Here is a 20,475-nt window from a genome sequence, read left to right as displayed (position 1 = left end):
AGAAAGCGACATATGGTGTCCGATTTGGCTCATAAATAAAAAAAAAATAAAAAATAAATAAATGTAAGGCGCGATAAACTCCGAAGAGATCTAAGGCCGAGCTTCTCTTCCAATTTGCGTCGTGCTCCTCTTGATTTTCCCTACAAATTGGCCGGACGGGACCTACATGATTTTATGCCGACTCCGAACGGCATCTGCAAGGCAGATGAGTTTTCACTGAGAGCTTTTCATGGCAGAAATACACCCGGAGCGCTTGCCAAACACTGCCGAGGGGCGACCCCGCTTAGAAAAATTTCTTCTAATTGAAAAACCTTATTTCTAAAATTTTTGATGTTGCTTTGCCCGGGGTTTGAACCCAGGGCATCCGGTGTGGTAGGCGGAGCACGCTACCATCACACCACGGTGGCCGTTCGGTAGAAGTGACATCAAAATATTTTGGAGTTCGAGGAGGGACAAGCATACGTGGCGCAAGGTCGAGTAAAGTCTTTGGAAGGATTATGTATTGAGGCATTAGATTGTAACAAATAGTCAGGAAAGAGTCCGTGTCATGAGTCAATAAATGAACTAAATATAATTTTTGTTGTTATATCGGCCTACTGATTTTAAGATCGCGGGTTCGAATCGAGCTCAAGGCCTAACAATAAAGCGATCTTAAAATCAGTAGGCCGATATAACAACAAAAATTGTTAATACATCCCAGAGCACGGGGAAAAAGTGTCAATAAAATATGACACTATGGCAGCATTGCCAACAAACAAGTCCAATTTTCACAGCTATTCTGCAACAGATGTCGCAGTGTTGTGAATATCAGTTGGCACGAACCAGAATGGAAGTAGGATTAATGAAGACAAACAAAAAACCGCTGTGGTGGCTGAATGGTTATAGCAGCGGCGCCTAAACGTTGCCGATGAAGGAATTTAGCAGTTCCCGAAATGGATCTATACAACGAGCTTTGGCAGTTGTCTAAAATTTTTTCTTTCTTCTATTCTAATTTAAAAATTTTTTCAATTAAGAAAAAATTTATCATAACAATAATAATGATAAAAAATTATTGTTAGGCCTTGAGCTCGATTCGATTTAGTTCACGGGCTAAATATAATCAGAAATAATAGGCAATTAAATAAAGACTAAAAACTTAAAAATAAAATAATTAAAAAAAAATTTAGTTAAACAGTTTTATTGAAAACAATACTTACATGAAGTAATAATAATACTAAAAGCTAGAAATTAATTAGGTAGGTCCTCGGTACTAGTCATCATACTCCTCATCAATCTAGGAAGTTGATCAGCCAATTAAATAAAAGCGTTGAACGCGTCAAATTTCTATTGATAGTCATATATAAGACCAACTGAACCTTAACAAGGTTATGCTACGCCTCACATTTTTAGAAATTTCACGCGCACAACGCTTTTATTTAATTGTCTGATCCACGCCCTAGATTGATGAGGATTTTGATGACTAGTACCTTTCTAGCTTTTATTATTATTATTACTTCATGTAAGTATTGTTTTCAATAAAACCGTTTAACTGAAAAACATTTTTTTAAATTATTTTATTTATTCTTAACCAACATATGCAGGATGCATAGCAGTTGTACGGTTTATTAAACAATTAGTTTGAATAGGTCGGTTCATGACCTAAACTTTAAGCCATTCATCGGTTTAAGCAATTTTTTTAAATTTTTTTGTACCTTATTGGAAACCCCTCAACTAACTATTGTGTTTTTTATTTTTGTTCAGTTTTTATTTAAAACTTATTTGAACGATAAGTTAAATCTTAAAATTGGTTAAACATTTTTGAAACGTTTTTGGCTTAGAAACGTTTCAAAAATTTAAAAACGGAAGCTTGTAGTCACTTCCGGTATTAAAACAAGTCCCAAGACTTTAAACTTGATGCTGGAAATTAAAAAAAAAATTTCATTGGTTAAAGTGCTGCTTTTTATAACCGCAAGTGTAGACCCCTCTAGGTTCAAATTAAAACCCAATTATGTGCACCCATTTTCAGGCAGGTCGGTTTCATCTTTATTTGAAACCAAATTTGGTTTGGTTATATATATATATATATCTATATGTAGTAGAGCAGTATGTGGCCGGGATGCACGAGGAAATAATGTCCAATCTCATGTAACAAGCGAGCGCCGTGGTGTGATGGTAGCGTGCTCCGCCTACCACACCGATGATCATGGGTTCACGCCCCGGGCGAAGCAACATCAAACAATTTTAGAATAAGTTTTTTCAATTAGAAGCAAATTTTTCTAACCGGTGTCGCCCCTCGGCAGTGTTTGGCAATCACTCCGAGTGTATTTCTGCCATGAATAGCTCTCAGTGAAAACTCATCTGCCTTGCAGATGCTGTTCGGAGTCGGCATAAATCAAATAGGTCCCGCTCCTCCAATTTGTAGGAAAAATTAAAAGGCGCACGTCGCAAATTGGAAGAGAAGCTCGACTTAAAATCAGTCTGAGGTTATCGCGCCTTACTTTTATTTTATTTTATAATTTCTTTACCCAAGCTCGGCCTTAAATCTCTTCGGAGGTTATCGCGCCTTTCACTTATTTTTTATGCAACAAGCCCTGCGTATCATAGAAAGGTGGCATGATACCAAAGGATTGTCCATCAATCCTAAATAAAACTGGTCTAGTGTCTTTTAACAGGAGAAGAAAACTATCCTGGGTGGCTGCAAAATCCGATTTTCGATGGAAGCAAAATATAATAGGGGTAACACTGGACGGAACCCTCAAGTGGAATGATTACCAAGATGCTATCTTAAACAATGCAACAAGAGCTTTCTTTGCCTCCACACGACTATATGACATATCTACCAAAATAGTATACTAGACATTAAAAACTCTTCTGGAGCCAATGTTGTTGTTGTTCTAGAAATAAATGGGATTACACTGCAATTACAGCCCTTGGTCGGGAAAGGTCCCGAAGCACTTCGGTTCACAAACCGGTTGCCGGTAGAAGCGTAACAGTCACCTATGCTTCCTTAATTTTGTGGCCGAAGGCAAAATTAAGCAAACTGCATCCACTAGTTTGTATTAGTATTACGGGTGCGATGAAAACGTCCGCTGCTGATGCATTTAGTACCTTAGTGGAAATACCTCCTTCCCGAATCTAATAGAGAAAGAGGCAGCACTGGATGCACTAAGACTAATAACAAAATTCACAGGAAATCCCGTGCTGACCCTACGACCTGAATCTCGCGGAATTTCGAGGTGTCCATGGTGGACAGAATTAAAAAAAAACTTCATATACTGACCCTGACTCAGTGGCTCCACAATTTTTAAGGAAGAAATCCATGCAACAGAAGCTTACGGTGTAGAATGCCTACGAATAGGCTTATCTCGATGGGTATCCTTATTATGTCAGACAGCCAGGTAGCCTTACATGCCTTGCAGTCTTATACAGTTACTTCAACAAAGTAACTTTCCTCGATGAGTATCCTTATTATGTCAGACAGCCAGGTAGCCTTACGTGCATTGCAGTCTTACACTGTTACTTCTAAGCTAGTGGTGGAATGCATTGCAATCCTAACTAAACTGGGAGTCAAAAAAAAGTTTGGTTAGGTTGGGTGCCCGTCCATCCGGGACATGAAGGTAATGAACAGACAGATACCTAGCCAAGCAGGGTAATTTAGTAGCAATCTATGGTTCAGAGCCCTTCTGTGGACTCACAACTAGGGAAAACATAAGTAGCTGGGAAATAAAGCAGCAGTAAAAGCCTCCACATAAAGAAATAGACTGAAAGGTAAAGCAAGGTAGATGTAAATAAAGGTTGGAGTGCTCCGATGCCTAATAATAATTATAAAACCTTTTTGTTATTTTCTGATTTTTTTTATTTTAACTCTTTTTCGATTTTTTTTATCTTTTTACTTAGATACTTTTTTCACACAAGCCAATGGAATACACTAAAGTGTATCATAATGTATCGAGTAGAAAAAGTTAAAAATTGTGTCCACTGAGTTTGAACGCTTACGTTATAAGAGTTCAGCCAATATAAATAATAAATTTTTAGCACCTTGCAAAAGCAGTAAAAATGGGGACTTCTCTATGTTTTCAATCGTTTTTTTCGATTTTCATTTTGCATTGTGGCAAATACTAACAAGGAAGTTATTTACTCAGATATTGACATACCAATGATATTTGAATTTATTCTTAGTTTTTATTTGAACATGGCTCGAATAAAGGGTGCCGATTTAGGGAAAACGGCGTTAAAAGCTGAACGTGACTAGATAGGTAAATGACTTCGTCGGAAGAGGTGTACCGTGAGTGAATACGTTCACAACAGTGTATCATTTATTGTTATCAATTATCAAATAGATAAGCTATAATAAAAAACTAATTTTCCTGCTTCTCAGCGGGCTGAAAAATAAATGTGTCACAATTTCCGAAATGGCCACGAATAAGTTCTAAAAGCCGAGGGCACATTTTCAACTTTTTATAGATATACGCTTTACATTTAAAAAAAATATATTTGCATACGAAAATAAATTTCTAGGCAAAAAGAACAAAATAGCTCAGGAGCCTGATAGAAGGCTGAAAAAATCGACCTCCTTGAACTGGTTTTTTTAGAGCCGGTATTTTTTTGTACGTGGTTAATTTTTTGGAACCGGCTTTGTTTCTGGGACTGGTTACAGTTTTGAAACAAGTTACTTTTTTGTATTGTTTACTTTTTATATACATTTTTGGAACCAGTTACTTTTTGGAACCGATTACCTGCCTCCAACTGGCTACTTTTTTCAATATGGTCTACAATAGTAAATACATTTTGGAGGCCCACAACATCATGAACCCAGAGGTTACAAAATACTAAATCCGACCCAGAGCACAAAACATTGTATTTCACATTTGGCATTTGGTTGGTATCAAAGTTTATTTGTTGTTGTTTGTCGGCGTAAAACAATGAAGACAAGAGATTGGGAGAGTTCAGCATGATTCTGCGCAAAGACAATAAACTTTTGTCTGCTTTGGAAATAGAATTGTGAGAAAATAATATGTGGGTATGGATGCGTGTATAGGTAGATATATGTATTTGGAAGATATTTTTCGGCATTGTCTGTTAAATTTTTACCCCGCAGGAATTATCAATCACATTGTGGTAGCTCCTAGGGCTCTTGTTTAAAATCGATTATTCAGTCGAGCAGCAATTTTCGCAATAATTAAAAATCGACTAGCTGCTACTTTTGAAATACTGAAGGTTTCATATATTTAATTTTTTTGCATTCGAATTAAAAACTGCAAATAAGTTTCCGCAAACGTAGCTGGGTTTGGAATTCCTTTTCCAATTCCGCGGATGCCAAAAAAGACAAGTGCAAAATATGTGACATGCAGCTGGTTTACAATAACTTCACAACGTCTGTACGAATCGCAGAAGTCATTAAAAAGTTACAAAACAAAAAAACTTCTCGAATAGTCGAATTGGCTGTACGCAATTTTTGTTTTTTTTTTTACTGGAGAAAATGGAACATGTATTTGAAAGACAATGTTGTCAATGTTTTAAGAGAGCGTTGTTGTAGTCGAGGTCCTCCCGAAGCCTACATCGTGGACTACGGGTCTATTTTGAATTGAATAAGTTTGTATTGGACAAGTACCTGAATGTCTTACCTTAAATACATATATGTGGGGTGGATGTACCAGAAACCGGACATTTAACTTTTTTGTTTGCTTTAGAACTCTTCTTGGTTACATTTCATAAGCGATATTAAAAAACTTTGAGTTTTCAAATGACTATTGCTTAATTCTAAATCTAATAAAATCAGCCACTTCGATAGAAAACTCTCTATTTTTTTGTAAAAATTATTCATTTGATACAAGTCAGAATTTGCCAGTAACCGGACAGTTTTTTTAGAAACCGAACAGTAAAATTCCAGTTACCGGAAGCTATGATCTTAATTAAAAATAATTGTGTTGTAACGTTTTACAACGTTTTATAATGTTCTTTTTACTTTTATTTAATATTTAAACCAAATAAATAAATAAATACAACAACAAAAAATAAACTTTGCACATTCTTCATTAATTTCATTTATCTTGCATAGGTACTTAGTATTTAAACATTAAGGAAAACAAACGAAAACATTCTTTCATTTTCAGTTAAATATACTTGGATAAGAAAGAAACACAGAAAACTCCAATAAATAAAAAATTAAAATATAAATATTTCATTAATTGCAATACATTTTAGCTGAAAACATACCTAAGTAGTAATTAAACATTATACAAATGCTTCGCAACTTCGCTCATCTTCTTCTCGGTGAAAACCGGAGTCTCAGCGTTAGCTCCCTTTAGTATTATCAAGTAAGCTGGAGTCTGATTGTTATCTCCCTTTAGCTTATTAACACTTGTGTCTTTGCTTCCCAAGCCATTATTGTCTTCTTCTTCCTGTATTACAGCTTTTGAGGTACATGGCTTTCCAGTACTTATATTTCCCACTTCGATCCACTTTGAGGTTTGGTTCCTGTCATTCCGGCTAATTCGCCTTCTGGTTCTTGGACTGAGGCGCTTACCCTCCCCCTTCTGCCTCTTAAAAGCAGACCTGTCAGGTTCAGCCGATCGCTGCCTCTTGCCTCTATGAACTTCTTCCTCTTCGATGCGGTTGTAAAATTGTTCGCAGCAAAGCTTCCGTCTGTGAATTGTGTTCGGCATTCTTCCACTGTCTCACGGGGCTATGCGAAGCGATCGCTCTTATCGTTGGTTGGGTGAACCATTGGGCCCAAGCGCTGCATAATTCTTAATGCAGCCTGATATTTTGAGAAGGTTCTCTTAAGCTCCCTATCTCGTTGTTCCCGTTCCAACCTTAATTCTTTGTCCGGGCTAGTATGTCGCTCCTTTACCGAGCGCACTGACTGCACACTATCATCGCTATCCGCGTCCGAGTCATCGCTGATAGCGATTTCCTCTTTGCCGGCTTGCGACGCCATCGCCTTTTACTTCGCATCATTAATTTCTCTTAAAGTTTTTGAGTTCATCTTGGTCGTACGACCACCTGCCCACAAGGTGGGCTCAGCGGTCTAATGTTAAAAATGGGGATGAAACCCGTCCGCCAAAACAGCGCCCCTTACTGTGGTAAGGCCATCATTACTTCCCGTGGCGGTCCGGTATCGGGAAGGCTCCGTTCAAATACAGTCGAATATATCCCCTGGCTGCAAATCGTCCAATAGGCACGGTCCATATTACACCCTGGATTAGGGATTATCACACATATTATAATTAATTTTTATATAAACAAATATTATTAAAAATAGGGCTAAAGAAACAGCATGTCCGGATACTAGAATTGTGCGGTTGTTAACTATTTCTAGTAACCGGACACTTTGTCCGGATTCTGGAAAACACTATTATTTTTATTCCGGTATCCGGACAGATGCATTTACATAAATATATACATACTTTCACTAATTTTAAACTGTTATCACCAATTTATTAGTAAAAACTCACCTGATAGAATTGAAGTAGGTACAACTAGCAAACAAATTGAAAAGTAGCACGTCTTAACACTTCACTAGACACACGTAAACTAAAAGTGAAACAACAAAGCTTCTTTTGAAAATAAAGCAAAGGAAAATTGCGAAACCAATATAAATGAGTGGTTTCTTCCAATGAATTTTTCGAATTTTAAAATAAGTCAACGGTTTTCTTATTTCAAACGAGTAAGGTGAAAATTTTACGGTTACTGGTACATCTACCCTATACATATTCTATTACGGGCCAGAAAATTTGGCTATCCATTTACTACAGGGTATAGACCTACGTATGTACCTATGTATACACATAAATATTTAAATTTTTTAATAGTATACACATATGTATGTATGTATCTAATTCACGATGTATACATTATTTTGCAAAACTTTCAGGGTTGGTGATACTCAATGCGGAAGCTCTCATTAAGCAAAATTGAAGAGCTTTCTCTGGCACCCATGTGTTTAAATAATCGTGCACAAAAATTTGTATTATGTATATACATTTGCATACAAAAGCCAATAACCCAGCCAACGCAAAGTTCGATAAACCTTAAACGAAAAAATTATCAAAAATTCGACTGCAACCTCGTGAACAGTAGTTCGATCGCCCGACCGACTTTGGAAGTATTTATATAGTTGTCTTTCATTGCAGACTAGAAATTTGACAAACAAGTGCCACCTTGGACTAAGTAGGATATTGAAATTTTAAGCCTTTGCCCAGAAAATAAGTGGAGGGAAAGAAAGGTTCTTCGATATATTCATGAACCTATGATTTATCGGGCTATTGAGAATTTCTGTACAACAAGCAAAGCAATTAGGCGCTTCACAAGGTCTGCTATTTGTCGTATGTGCTAGGTTTTAATCAAATTTTATATTGGAAGCTATAGAAATAACTTGAAACTTAAAACTTTACAAGGAATACAACAATCTTGTGAATTGCCTCTTTATTTGTTATAGCTTTTATGATGAGCAACCAAATTATAAAAAAGACATCTGACAGATTGATCGTATTTGATAACAATGTTGATAGGAACCTAAAACGAGTGATAAGAATGTCTCCTTTTGATTTAGGTGATCAGTCATTATCTCCAGACGTTCCATAAGGACATCAAACTAATAAGCCACGAAACTTGTAAAATTATGTATATACATATGTAGCCGACGGCTATTGCCCAACAAACATTTAGGTTAGAAAACGATTAGACCGCGAATCGAATTCTAATGTATTTCTCTAAGGTAGAATGTTAGAGGACGATTTGCGAAACTGTCGCGAATTATAGCATTCTCGACAAAAAGGGGACTTCTTTCTCGATATCGAGAATAGGGTTAGAATTCTAATCGAATTCTAACGTCAAATTCTAATGAGTTTCTAATGAGAATTTTGAAGTTATGTGCAATTAATTCAATTATTTAAAATCAGCGAAATTTTCATTGTTTCATTATATCAAATACGTTTATTTGGTTATAATCTTTTGTATTAAGAATGAACATATTTCAAAGGCTTTTTATATTATAATAAAAAATCAAACGTACTTAAAGATTGAGCTCAGCGTTGGTTTGAGGTACGGATGAGGAAGCGTTTTCTTCATGCCATTCAAATAGCACTTCAATAATCTGCTCGCTTTCCTTTTTTAACTTTTTTTTGATTCATTTTCACTTACTAGTATTTATTATTATAAATAAAAAAACTAATTTCGCAACTTGTAATATGTCCACTATTTTTATTTTGTTTGTATAACACTAGGAATGAGTGATCATGTCGTGCAAATAATCGATAACTGTGACAATAATCATAACTTCGCATTTCTAGTGTTATTCGAATCGTTTCACAGTCGAATTCTAACCTAGTTCTCTAACCTAATTTTCGATTCAAAATGCATTAGAGAACTACATTAGAATTCTAATGTTAAATTACAATATTTCTCTAACGTTAGAAACTGTGTTTGCTGGGTGACACACATTTTGTCTTGCATAAGATTGGTTGCCAGTCTATCATGATAATCAAAACCAAAGCCGTTCTTCAGGTTCTATCACCAGTGATCACATTGAAAAGGAGCGATAGCCACCGAAGATATTTAAGGCCGAGCTTCTCTTCCAATTTGCGTTATGGATTCTTTTTATTGGGCTACATGTTTTATTCTAACGGCATCTGCAAGTCAGATGAGTTTTCACTGCACAAATACACTCAGAGTGCTTGCCAAATCACTGCTGAGGGGCGAAACCGTTTAGAATTTTTTTCTAATTGAAAAAACTAGTTTATTTCTATACTAATACATATTTGTTTGTTCAGATATGACATCTGTGTTAAAAAAATATCATAACCCTTAATATGCATAGCAAAATGTTTTGTAAAAGTATCTATGACTTTGTGACTTTTAGGACTTAAGTTTAAACTGTCTTGTTTGGTTTTAAAACCAAAGTAACAATTTTTATATTTTGGAAACTTTTTAGTTTTGTTTCAAAATCAGAGGAGCCTGCAATGTTCAGTTTTTAGTTTTATTAAACTTTTTGAATTTTGTATTAAAGCAATTTTGAAAACTAAGACTTATTGCTTAGTTAAGTTTATATTTAAACTGAAAAAAATTAAGGAAACATTGTAGTAAATTAAAAGGTTTCCAATTTAGCACAACATTTTAATCGTGTGCATAGAATTTACTATCAAGATCTATTGAGGCAATTCACCAGGTCTTCTTTTTGCCATATATGTATATGCTATGCTTTAATCAAATTTTATATTGGAAAGCATGGAAACAACTCATATTTTATAATTTTACACGAGTAAGACACTCCTAAGAATGGCGCATATATTTCTTCAAATTTACCGATTTCTCCACACTTCGGGCTAAACAGTTTGTTATATATTAATAACACTGGATCACAAATTCCAATTTTTTTCTGCACCAGACACACCATTATGAAATTCCTATGTAAAATCACCCCCTGATTCCGAAAATCAAGGTTATTTTTAATTCTATGATAACGTTTTAGAGATATTTACGAAAAAAAAAAAAAAAATTGGGTGCACTTAATCATATATATCTGAAGAACGAAGTGAGCAATTCCAAAACGGTTTGAAGGTTTTAATAGGTAATAAAATTTGCTATAAACTGTGCATACTTTTTGCTAGGCCCTGCGGATTCAAAGATAACGAACAATCATTACGGATTTTTTCAATTTTTTTTGTAAAAATGTACTTTTTTATTTTTTTGCAGATTTTTTTTCTTTCTAAGCTTTGTTTTATTACAAGAAAAAAATAAGATTTCATTCAACAAAATCGAATGATCAATACAAAAGTTATAAGCACTCAAGTAAATATATCCATTTAATACTTAAGTACCCTACTGGCACATATGTGTTAGTATTCGTATATCAGTTAGTTAGCAGGTAGATTTTCGAAGGGTTATTAGATACAAAAAACTGTTAGCGTCCTCTTCTCAAACCTAGGTGCATTTCAAGCAAGAGCACATTTTTATGGCAGGTAGTGTTTTCTTTGTAGAACTAGGAACCCTTTTTGTTCAGGTAGGCTTGAATTTTTACTTGATCTAAGTATAAATAATAGTACATGCGCCTTGTTCCTTCATAATATCTGCAAAGCTCGCCGGATACCGTTCAGTTTATAACCCGTAATTTACTTAAAAATATAATATGAATAAAAGGGCGCCAGAGTTGGAGTGTACAAATGATCCAGATATGTTCGGTTTCATCTGTGGTCAATTTATCGTTAAAAGGATGCGACGTGTGTTTTCAAATCCTTTGAAAACTACATACTATAAGTATTTTGGAATTGAGCCTAAAAACAATGAAAAACCATGGACACCGAATACTGTGTGCAACACATGTCGATTCGAATTGATTTTTCGGAAACCGGAACAAAAAGGTGCGTTGTAAAAATTAGGAATTTGCTCCCTTTTAATGCATAGCTGACTAATTTCTGAAGCTATCTATTTAGGCGACATATGAAATTTATTACACCAATGAAGTAGAGGGAACCAACTTGCCATTCAACGGACTGCTATATTTGTACTACAAAAGTACTTGGGGTTGGAAAGTTAAGAAAAGTAACCTATGCGAGCGTATCTACAGTGTCATTACCAGAACTAAATTCAACGGAAGCCACTTTGCCAGAATCAAATTTTACTTTAGTCCCGGCTCCAGTTTCATTGTCAACAACAGTATCTGATTACGCGGCAACATGTTGTACTGGATTTCAAATGGAAAACGAAAGAAACTATTTTTCACAAGCACAACTCAATGATTGGATAAGGGATTTGGAGTTGTCAAAGGAAAATGCCGAACTACGCGCCTCTCGTATGCAACAATTTAAATTTGTTTCATCCGATGTTAAGGTAATATATTATAGAACTCGTCACGAACAATTTTCCAAGTACTATACGAAGGAGGACAGTGTTTGTTACTGCAAATACATTGCTGGTCTATTCAAACAGTTTGGTGAACCATATGATTCAAAAGAGGGGCGATTGTTCATAGACGGCAATAAATTAGGTTTAAAGGCCGTATTATTGCATATTGGCAACCAAAAGCCATCTATCCCGATCGGGCATGCAGCATACACGAAGGAAACGTATGAGATAATGCAAAAATTGCTCAAATTAAACAAATACGAAGAACATGATTGGAAAATATGTGCCGTTCTTAAAGTCGTTGGAATGCTATGTGGTGTGCAAAGTGGATACACAAAATACTGTTGTTTTCTATGAAAATGGGATAGCCGAGCTCGTCAAGCCCACTACATCATAAAGGATTGGCCATAACGAATCGAGTTTAAAGTTGGGGTGGATAACATAAAATACTACCCACTTATATTATAAAGAAGGAAAAAATAATTATACCTCCGCTCCACATCAAGCTCGGCCTTATCAAAAACTTTGTCAAGGCTTTGGACAAAGAAGGCGAAGCTTTTCATCATTTGAAGACAATCTTTCCAGAGATTTCAGAAGCAAAAATAAGGGAAGGGGTTTTGGGTGTGCCCGCAAATAAGGAAAATGATGACCAATAACGATTTCTATTGCCACCAATGGAGGCAGCAGCGTGGGATTCTTTTGAAAAGGTCGTTACTTCTTTCTTAGGCAAACACAAAAGTCCTAACTACGAGATGATAGTGAACGACTTAATCAAAAACTATGGGGAAATGGGTGAATAAAAAAACATATTTAAGACCGTTTCCTCAGTTAGCTTTAAAACCTATCTGCCCGATAAACAAAAAAAGTATGAAAGTTTTTAAATTTACACGAGAATATATAGCCCTAAATCTGAATTCATCGTCCAGTTTCGAACAAACAAGAACGAGAAAAATGTAAACGAAAGATTTGTTCTGAATTGAAAGATAAATCCAGCTTAAGAAAATTATATACTAAATAGAAGACCCGGCAGACGTTGTTCTGCCCTAAATTTGGTCTATCTGCATACATTTTAATCAGCTTTTTCCGTCTGACTCTGCTTATAACTTTTGCATTAGTTCATCGATTTTGTTGAACGAAAGCTTATTTTTTTTGTAATAAAACAGAGCTTAGAGAAAAAAAAAATTCTTCAAAAAAATAAAAAGTTTTCGGGATCCTTCCTCGCAAAGAACAAGTTTTTTTTATATTTTTACAAAAAAAATTGAAAAAATCCGTAATGATCGTTCGCTATCTTTGAATCTGCAGGGCCTAGCAAAAAGTATTGTATACACAGTTTGTAGAAAATTTTAAATTTAAAAGCTTCAAACCGTTTTGGAATTGCTCAATTCGTTCTTGAGATATATGAGATTAAGTGAACCCATTTTTTTTAAAGACGGTTATTCGTAAACATCTTAAAAACGTTACCATAGAATTAAAAATAACCTTGATTTGCGGAATCATGGGGTGATTTTACATAGGAATTTCATAATGGCATCTCTGGCGCATTTTGGCTGTAAACCAGTGTAATAGGCCAAAAAGCATGCCTTAAGGTCTGCGGGCTATGGAGTAATAAACATAGTATATAAAAATTATTTGTAAATTTAAATAACATTACTTACATAATTGAATAAATACTTATTAGAATACAAATATGTATTATAAAGTAATTGAAATTATGTCTTGCCTATTTCTTGAAGCAGCGGGTAAATATTCTTGTTTTAGTGGGCGTGTATATGTCCAAAGCTGAAAATTAAGAAAGCGTGCAGTTTAGAAAGCGAAGCTTATTAGTTTAGGCGCATTAGTACTTTTAAGTGTATTAAGAATAAAATAATAATGATTTAATTAAGTGCAGTGGCTGAAATATTCGTTTTTATAATAACATGACAATAATAGAAGTAGGGCAGTGTTGATAAAAAATTTATACATGCAACGGTTAGAAGAATTTCGTTACCAGGCTAGAAAAAAAATTTAGTGTGCAACGTGCAAAAAAACCGTTTGAGATTCTCGTGAATTATTTGGCAATATTGGCCGAGACAGTAGAGCAAAGTCTTTTTTAATGTTTTCGGGAAATAAAACTCCAAACATGAAAAGCTATTATTTAAAAGACTTAAATGTAACTAGGTAAATAATAAAAAAAATAAATAACAAGTAAGGAAGGCTAAGTTCGGGTGTAACCGAACATAACATACTCAGTTGAGAGCTATGGAGACAAAATAAGGAAAATCAATCTGGGGTAACCCTGGAATGTGGTTGTATAACATGTGTATCAAATGAAAGGTATTAAAGAGTATTTTAAGAGAGAGTAGGCCATAGTTCTATGGATGAACGCCATTTAGGGATATCGCCATAAAGGTAGACCAGGGCTGACTCTAGAATTTGTTTGTACGATATGGGTATCAAATGAAAGGTGTTACTGAGCATTTTAAGAGGGAGTGGGCCTTAGGTCTATCGGTGGACGCCTTTTCGAGATGTCCCCATTAAGGTGGACCAGGGGTGATTCTATAATGTGTTTGTACGATATGGGTATCAAATGAAAGCTGTTAATGAGTATTTTGAAAAGGAGTGATCCTTAGTTCCATAGGTGGACGCCGTTTCGAGATATCGCCATAAAGGTGGACCAGGGGTGTCTCTAGAATGTGTTTGTACGATATGGGAATCAAATGAAAGGTGTTACTGAGCATTTTAAGAGGGAGTGGGCATTAGGTCTATAGGTGGACGCCTTTTCGAGATATCGCCATTAGGGTGGGCCAGGGGTGACTCTAGAATGTTTGTACGGTATGGGTATCAAACGAAAGGTGTTACTGAGCATTTTAAGAGGGAGTGGGCATGAGGTCTATAGGTGGACGCCTTTTCGAGATATCGTCATTAGGGTGGGCCAGGGGTGACTCTAGAATGTGTTTGTACGATATGTGCATCAAACGAAAGGTGTTACGGAGCATTTTAAGAGGGAGTGGGCATTAGGTCTATAGGTGGACGCCCTTTCGAGATATCGCCATTAGGGTGGGCCAGGGGTGACTCTAGAATGTTTGTACGATATGGGTATCAAACGAAAGGTGTTACTGAGCATTTTAAGAAGGAGTGGGCATTAGGTCTATAGGTGGACGCCTTTTCGAGATATCGCCATTAGGGTGGGCCAGGGGTGACTCTAGAATGTGTTTGTACGATATGGGTATCAAATGAAAGGTGGTAAGGAGTATTTTAAAAGGGAGTAATCCTTAGTTCTATAGGTGGACGCCTTTTCGAGATATCGCCATAAAGGTGGACCAAGGGTGACTCTAGAATGTTTGTACGATATGGGTATCAAACGAAAGGTGTTACTGAGCATTTTAAGAGGGAGTGGGCATTAGGTCTATAGGTGGACGCCTTTTCGAGATATCGCCATTAGGGTGGGCCAGGGTGACTCTAGAATGTGTTTGTACGATATGGGTATCAAATGAAAGGTGGTAATGAGTATTTTAAAAGGTAGTAATCCTTAGTTCTATAGGTGGACGCCTTTTCGAGATATCGCCATAAAGCTGGACCAAGGGTGACTCTAGAATGTTTGTACGGTATGGGTATCAAACGAAAGGTGTTACTGAGCATTTTAAGAGGGAGTGGGCATTAGGTCTATAGGTGGACGCCTTTTCGAGATATCGCCATTAGGGTGGGCCAGGGTGACTCTAGAATGTGTTAGTACGATATGGGTATCAAATGAAAGGTGGTAATGAGTATTTTAAAAGGGAGTAATCCTTAGTTCTATAGGTGGACGCCTTTTCGAGATATCGCCATTAGGGTGGGCCAGGTGTGACTCTAGAATGTTTGTACGATATGGGTATCAAACGAAAGGTGTTACTGAGCATTTTAAGAGGGAGTGGGCATTAGGTCTATAGGTGGACGCCTTTTCGAGATATCGCCATTAGGGTGGGACAGGGGTGACTCTAGAATGTTTGTACGATATGGGTATCAAACGAAAGGTGTTAATGAGCATTTTAAGAGGGAGTGGACATTAGGTCTATAGGTGGACGCCTTTTCGAGATATCGCCATTAGGGTGGGCCAGGGGTGACTCTAGAATGTTTGTACGATATGGGTATCAAACGAAAGGTGTTACTGAGCATTTTAAGAGGGAGTGGACATTAGGTCTATAGGTGGACGCCTTTTCGAGATATAGCCATTAGGGTGGGCCAGGGTGACTCTAGAATGTGTTTGTATGATATGGGTATCAAATGAAAGGTGGTAATGAGTATTTTAAAAGGGAGTAATCCTTAGTTCTATAGGTGGACGCCTTTTCGAAATATCGCCATTAGGGTGGGCCAGGTGTGACTCTAGAATGTTTGTACGATATGGGTATCAAACGAAAGCTGTTACTGAGCATTTTAAGAGGGAGTGGGCATTAGGTCTATAGGTGGACGCCTTTTCGAGATATCGCCATTAGGGTGGGCCAGGGGTGACTCTAGAATGTTTGTACGATATGGGTATCAAACGAAAGGTGTTACTGAGCATTTTAAGAGGGAGTGGACACTAGGTCTATAGGTGGACGCCTTTTCGAGATATCGCCATTAGGGTGGGCCAGGGGTGACTCTAGAATGTTTGTACGATATGGGTATCAAACGAAAGGTGTTACTGAGCATTTTAAGAGGGAGGGGGCATTAGGTCTATAGGTGGACGCCTTTTCGAGATATCGCCATTAGGGTGGGACAGGGGTGACTCTGGTATGTTTTTGTACGATATGGATATCAAATTAAAGGTATTAATGAGGGTTTTAAAAGCGAGTGGCCCTTAGATGTATATGTGAAGGCGTTCTCGCGATATCGACCAAAATGTGGACCAGGTGATCCAGAAAATCATCTGTCGGGTACTGCTAATTTATTTATATATGCAATACCACTAACAGTATTCCTGCCAAGATTCCAAGGGCTGTTGATTTCGCCTTGTAGAACTTTTTCATTTTCTTCTACTTAATATGGTAGGTGTCACACCCATTTTACAAAGCTTTTTCCAAAGTTATATTTTGCGTCAATAAACCAATCCAGTTATTTAAAAGACTTAAATGTAACTAGGTAAATAATAAAAAAAATAAATAACAAGTAAGGAAGGCTAAGTTCGGGTGTAACCGAACATAACATACTCAGTTGAGAGCTATGGAGACAAAATAATGAAAATCAATCTGGGGTAACCCTGGAATGTGGTTGTATAACATGTGTATCAAATGAAAGGTATTAAAGAGTATTTTAAGAGAGAGTAGGCCATAGTTCTATGGATGAACGCCATTTAGGGATATCGCCATAAAGGTAGACCAGGGCTGACTCTAGAATTTGTTTGTACGATATGGGTATCAAATGAAAGGTGTTACTGAGCATTTTAAGAGGGAGTGGGCCTTAGGTCTATCGGTGGACGCCTTTTCGAGATGTCCCCATTAAGGTGGACCAGGGGTGATTCTATAATGTGTTTGTACGATATGGGTATCAAATGAAAGCTGTTAATGAGTATTTTGAAAAGGAGTGATCCTTAGTTCCATAGGTGGACGCCGTTTCGAGATATCGCCATAAAGGTGGACCAGGGGTGTCTCTAGAATGTGTTTGTACGATATGGGAATCAAATGAAAGGTGTTACTGAGCATTTTAAGAGGGAGTGGGCATTAGGTCTATAGGTGGACGCCTTTTCGAGATATCGCCATTAGGGTGGGCCAGGGGTGACTCTAGAATGTTTGTACGGTATGGGTATCAAACGAAAGGTGTTACTGAGCATTTTAAGAGGGAGTGGGCATGAGGTCTATAGGTGGACGCCTTTTCGAGATATCGTCATTAGGGTGGGCCAGGGGTGACTCTAGAATGTGTTTGTACGATATGTGCATCAAACGAAAGGTGTTACGGAGCATTTTAAGAGGGAGTGGGCATTAGGTCTATAGGTGGACGCCCTTTCGAGATATCGCCATTAGGGTGGGCCAGGGGTGACTCTAGAATGTTTGTACGATATGGGTATCAAACGAAAGGTGTTACTGAGCATTTTAAGAAGGAGTGGGCATTAGGTCTATAGGTGGACGCCTTTTCGAGATATCGCCATTAGGGTGGGCCAGGGGTGACTCTAGAATGTGTTTGTACGATATGGGTATCAAAGGAAAGGTGGTAAGGAGTATTTTAAAAGGGAGTAATCCTTAGTTCTATAGGTGGACGCCTTTTCGAGATATCGCCATAAAGGTGGACCAAGGGTGACTCTAGAATGTTTGTACGATATGGGTATCAAACGAAAGGTGTTACTGAGCATTTTAAGAGGGAGTGGGCATTAGGTCTATAGGTGGACGCCTTTTCGAGATATCGCCATTAGGGTGGGCCAGGGTGACTCTAGAATGTGTTTGTACGATATGGGTATCAAATGAAAGGTGGTAATGAGTATTTTAAAAGGTAGTAATCCTTAGTTCTATAGGTGGACGCCTTTTCGAGATATCGCCATAAAGCTGGACCAAGGGTGACTCTAGAATGTTTGTACGATATGGGTATCAAACGAAAGGTGTTAATGAGCATTTTAAGAGGGAGTGGACATTAGGTCTATAGGTGGACGCCTTTTCGAGATATCGCCATTAGGGTGGGCCAGGGGTGACTCTAGAATGTTTGTACGATATGGGTATCAAACGAAAGGTGTTACTGAGCATTTTAAGAGGGAGTGGACATTAGGTCTATAGGTGGACGCCTTTTCGAGATATAGCCATTAGGGTGGGCCAGGGTGACTCTAGAATGTGTTTGTATGATATGGGTATCAAATGAAAGGTGGTAATGAGTATTTTAAAAGGGAGTAATCCTTAGTTCTATAGGTGGACGCCTTTTCGAAATATCGCCATTAGGGTGGGCCAGGTGTGACTCTAGAATGTTTGTACGATATGGGTATCAAACGAAAGCTGTTACTGAGCATTTTAAGAGGGAGTGGGCATTAGGTCTATAGGTGGACGCCTTTTCGAGATATCGCCATTAGGGTGGGCCAGGGGTGACTCTAGAATGTTTGTACGATATGGGTATCAAACGAAAGGTGTTACTGAGCATTTTAAGAGGGAGTGGACACTAGGTCTATAGGTGGACGCCTTTTCGAGATATCGCCATTAGGGTGGGCCAGGGGTGACTCTAGAATGTTTGTACGATATGGGTATCAAACGAAAGGTGTTACTGAGCATTTTAAGAGGGAGGGGGCATTAGGTCTATAGGTGGACGCCTTTTCGAGATATCGCCATTAGGGTGGGACAGGGGTGACTCTGGTATGTTTTTGTACGATATGGATATCAAATTAAAGGTATTAATGAGGGTTTTAAAAGCGAGTGGCCCTTAGATGTATATGTGAAGGCGTTCTCGCGATATCGACCAAAATGTGGACCAGGTGATCCAGAAAATCATCTGTCGGGTACTGCTAATTTATTTATATATGCAATACCACTAACAGTATTCCTGCCAAGATTCCAAGGGCTGTTGATTTCGCCTTGTAGAACTTTTTCATTTTCTTCTACTTAATATGGTAGGTGTCACACCCATTTTACAAAGCTTTTTCCAAAGTTATATTTTGCGTCAATAAACCAATCCAGTTACCATGTTTCATCACTTTTTTCGTATTTGGTATAGAATTATGGCATTTTTTTCATTTTTCGTAATTTTCGATATCGATAAAGTGGGCGTGGTTATGGTCAGATTTCGCCCATTTTTTACACCAAGAAAAAGTGAGCTCAGGTAAGTACGTGGGCTAAGTTTAGTAAAGATATATCGGATTTTGCTCAAGTTATTGTGTTAATGGCCGAGCGGAAGGACAGACGGTGGACTGTGTATAAAAACTGGGCGTGGCTTCCACCGATTTCGCCCATTTTCACAGAGAACAGTTACCGTATTATGCTCCTACCAAATTTGAGAAGGATTGGTAAATTTTTGTTCGACTTATGGCAATAAAAGTATTCTAGACAAACTAAATGAAAATGGGCGGAGCCACGCCCATTTTGAAATTTTCTTTTATTTTTGTATTTTGTTGCATCATATCATTACTGGAGTTGAATTTTGACTTAATTTACTTATATACAGTAAAGATATTAAATTTTATGTTAAAATTTGAATTAAAAAAAATTTTTTTTTAAAAAGTGGGCGTGTTCTTCATCCAATTTTGCTAATTTTTATTTAGCACATATAGAGTAATAGTAGTAACGTTCCTGCCAAATTTCATCATGGTATCTTCAACGACTGCCAAATTACAGCTTGCAAAACTTTTAAATTACCTTCTTGTAAAAGTGGGCGGTGCCACGCCCATTGTCCAAAATCTTACTAATTTTCTATTCTGCGTCATAACGTCAACCCATCTACCAAGTTTCGTCGCTTTATCTGTCTTTTGTAATGAGTTATCGCACTTTTTCGGTTTTTCGAAATTTTCGATATCGAAAAAGTGGGCGTGGTTATAGTCCGATATCGTTCATTTTAAATAGCGATCTGAGATGAGTGCTCAGGAACCTACATACCAAATTTCATCAAGATGCCTCAAAATTTACTCAAGTTATCGTGTTAACGGACGGACGGACGGACGGACGGACGGACATGGCTCAATCAAATTTTTTTTCGATCCTGATTATTTTGATATATGGAAGTCTATATCTATCTCGATTCCTTTATATATGTACAACC

At 37.2% G+C, this 20,475-nt stretch overlaps 1 protein-coding gene across 2 annotated transcripts in view; it reads right to left on the bottom strand.

The window, feature by feature from the left end:
- LOC137237556 (pyruvate kinase-like) overlaps positions 1-20,475 on the bottom strand; it is a 48,625-nt gene that overhangs the window by 18,241 nt on the left and 9,909 nt on the right. The window contains exon 2 of one of the 2 annotated variants that reach the window (XM_067761318.1): positions 13,544-13,602. The exons of the other annotated variant lie outside the window; for it this stretch is intronic. The gene's annotated coding sequence lies outside the window, so the exon portion shown is untranslated. The remainder of the gene's footprint in view (positions 1-13,543; positions 13,603-20,475) is intronic. 2 annotated transcript variants of the gene reach the window in all.

The sequence above is a fragment of the Eurosta solidaginis genome, chromosome 1 (assembly GCF_040869045.1).
Source record: "Eurosta solidaginis isolate ZX-2024a chromosome 1, ASM4086904v1, whole genome shotgun sequence".
In the NCBI taxonomy this organism is placed as follows: Eukaryota; Metazoa; Arthropoda; class Insecta; order Diptera; family Tephritidae; genus Eurosta; species Eurosta solidaginis.
The sequence above is the reverse complement of the archived record's forward strand: the minus strand, read 5'-3'. Positions and strand labels throughout refer to the sequence as shown.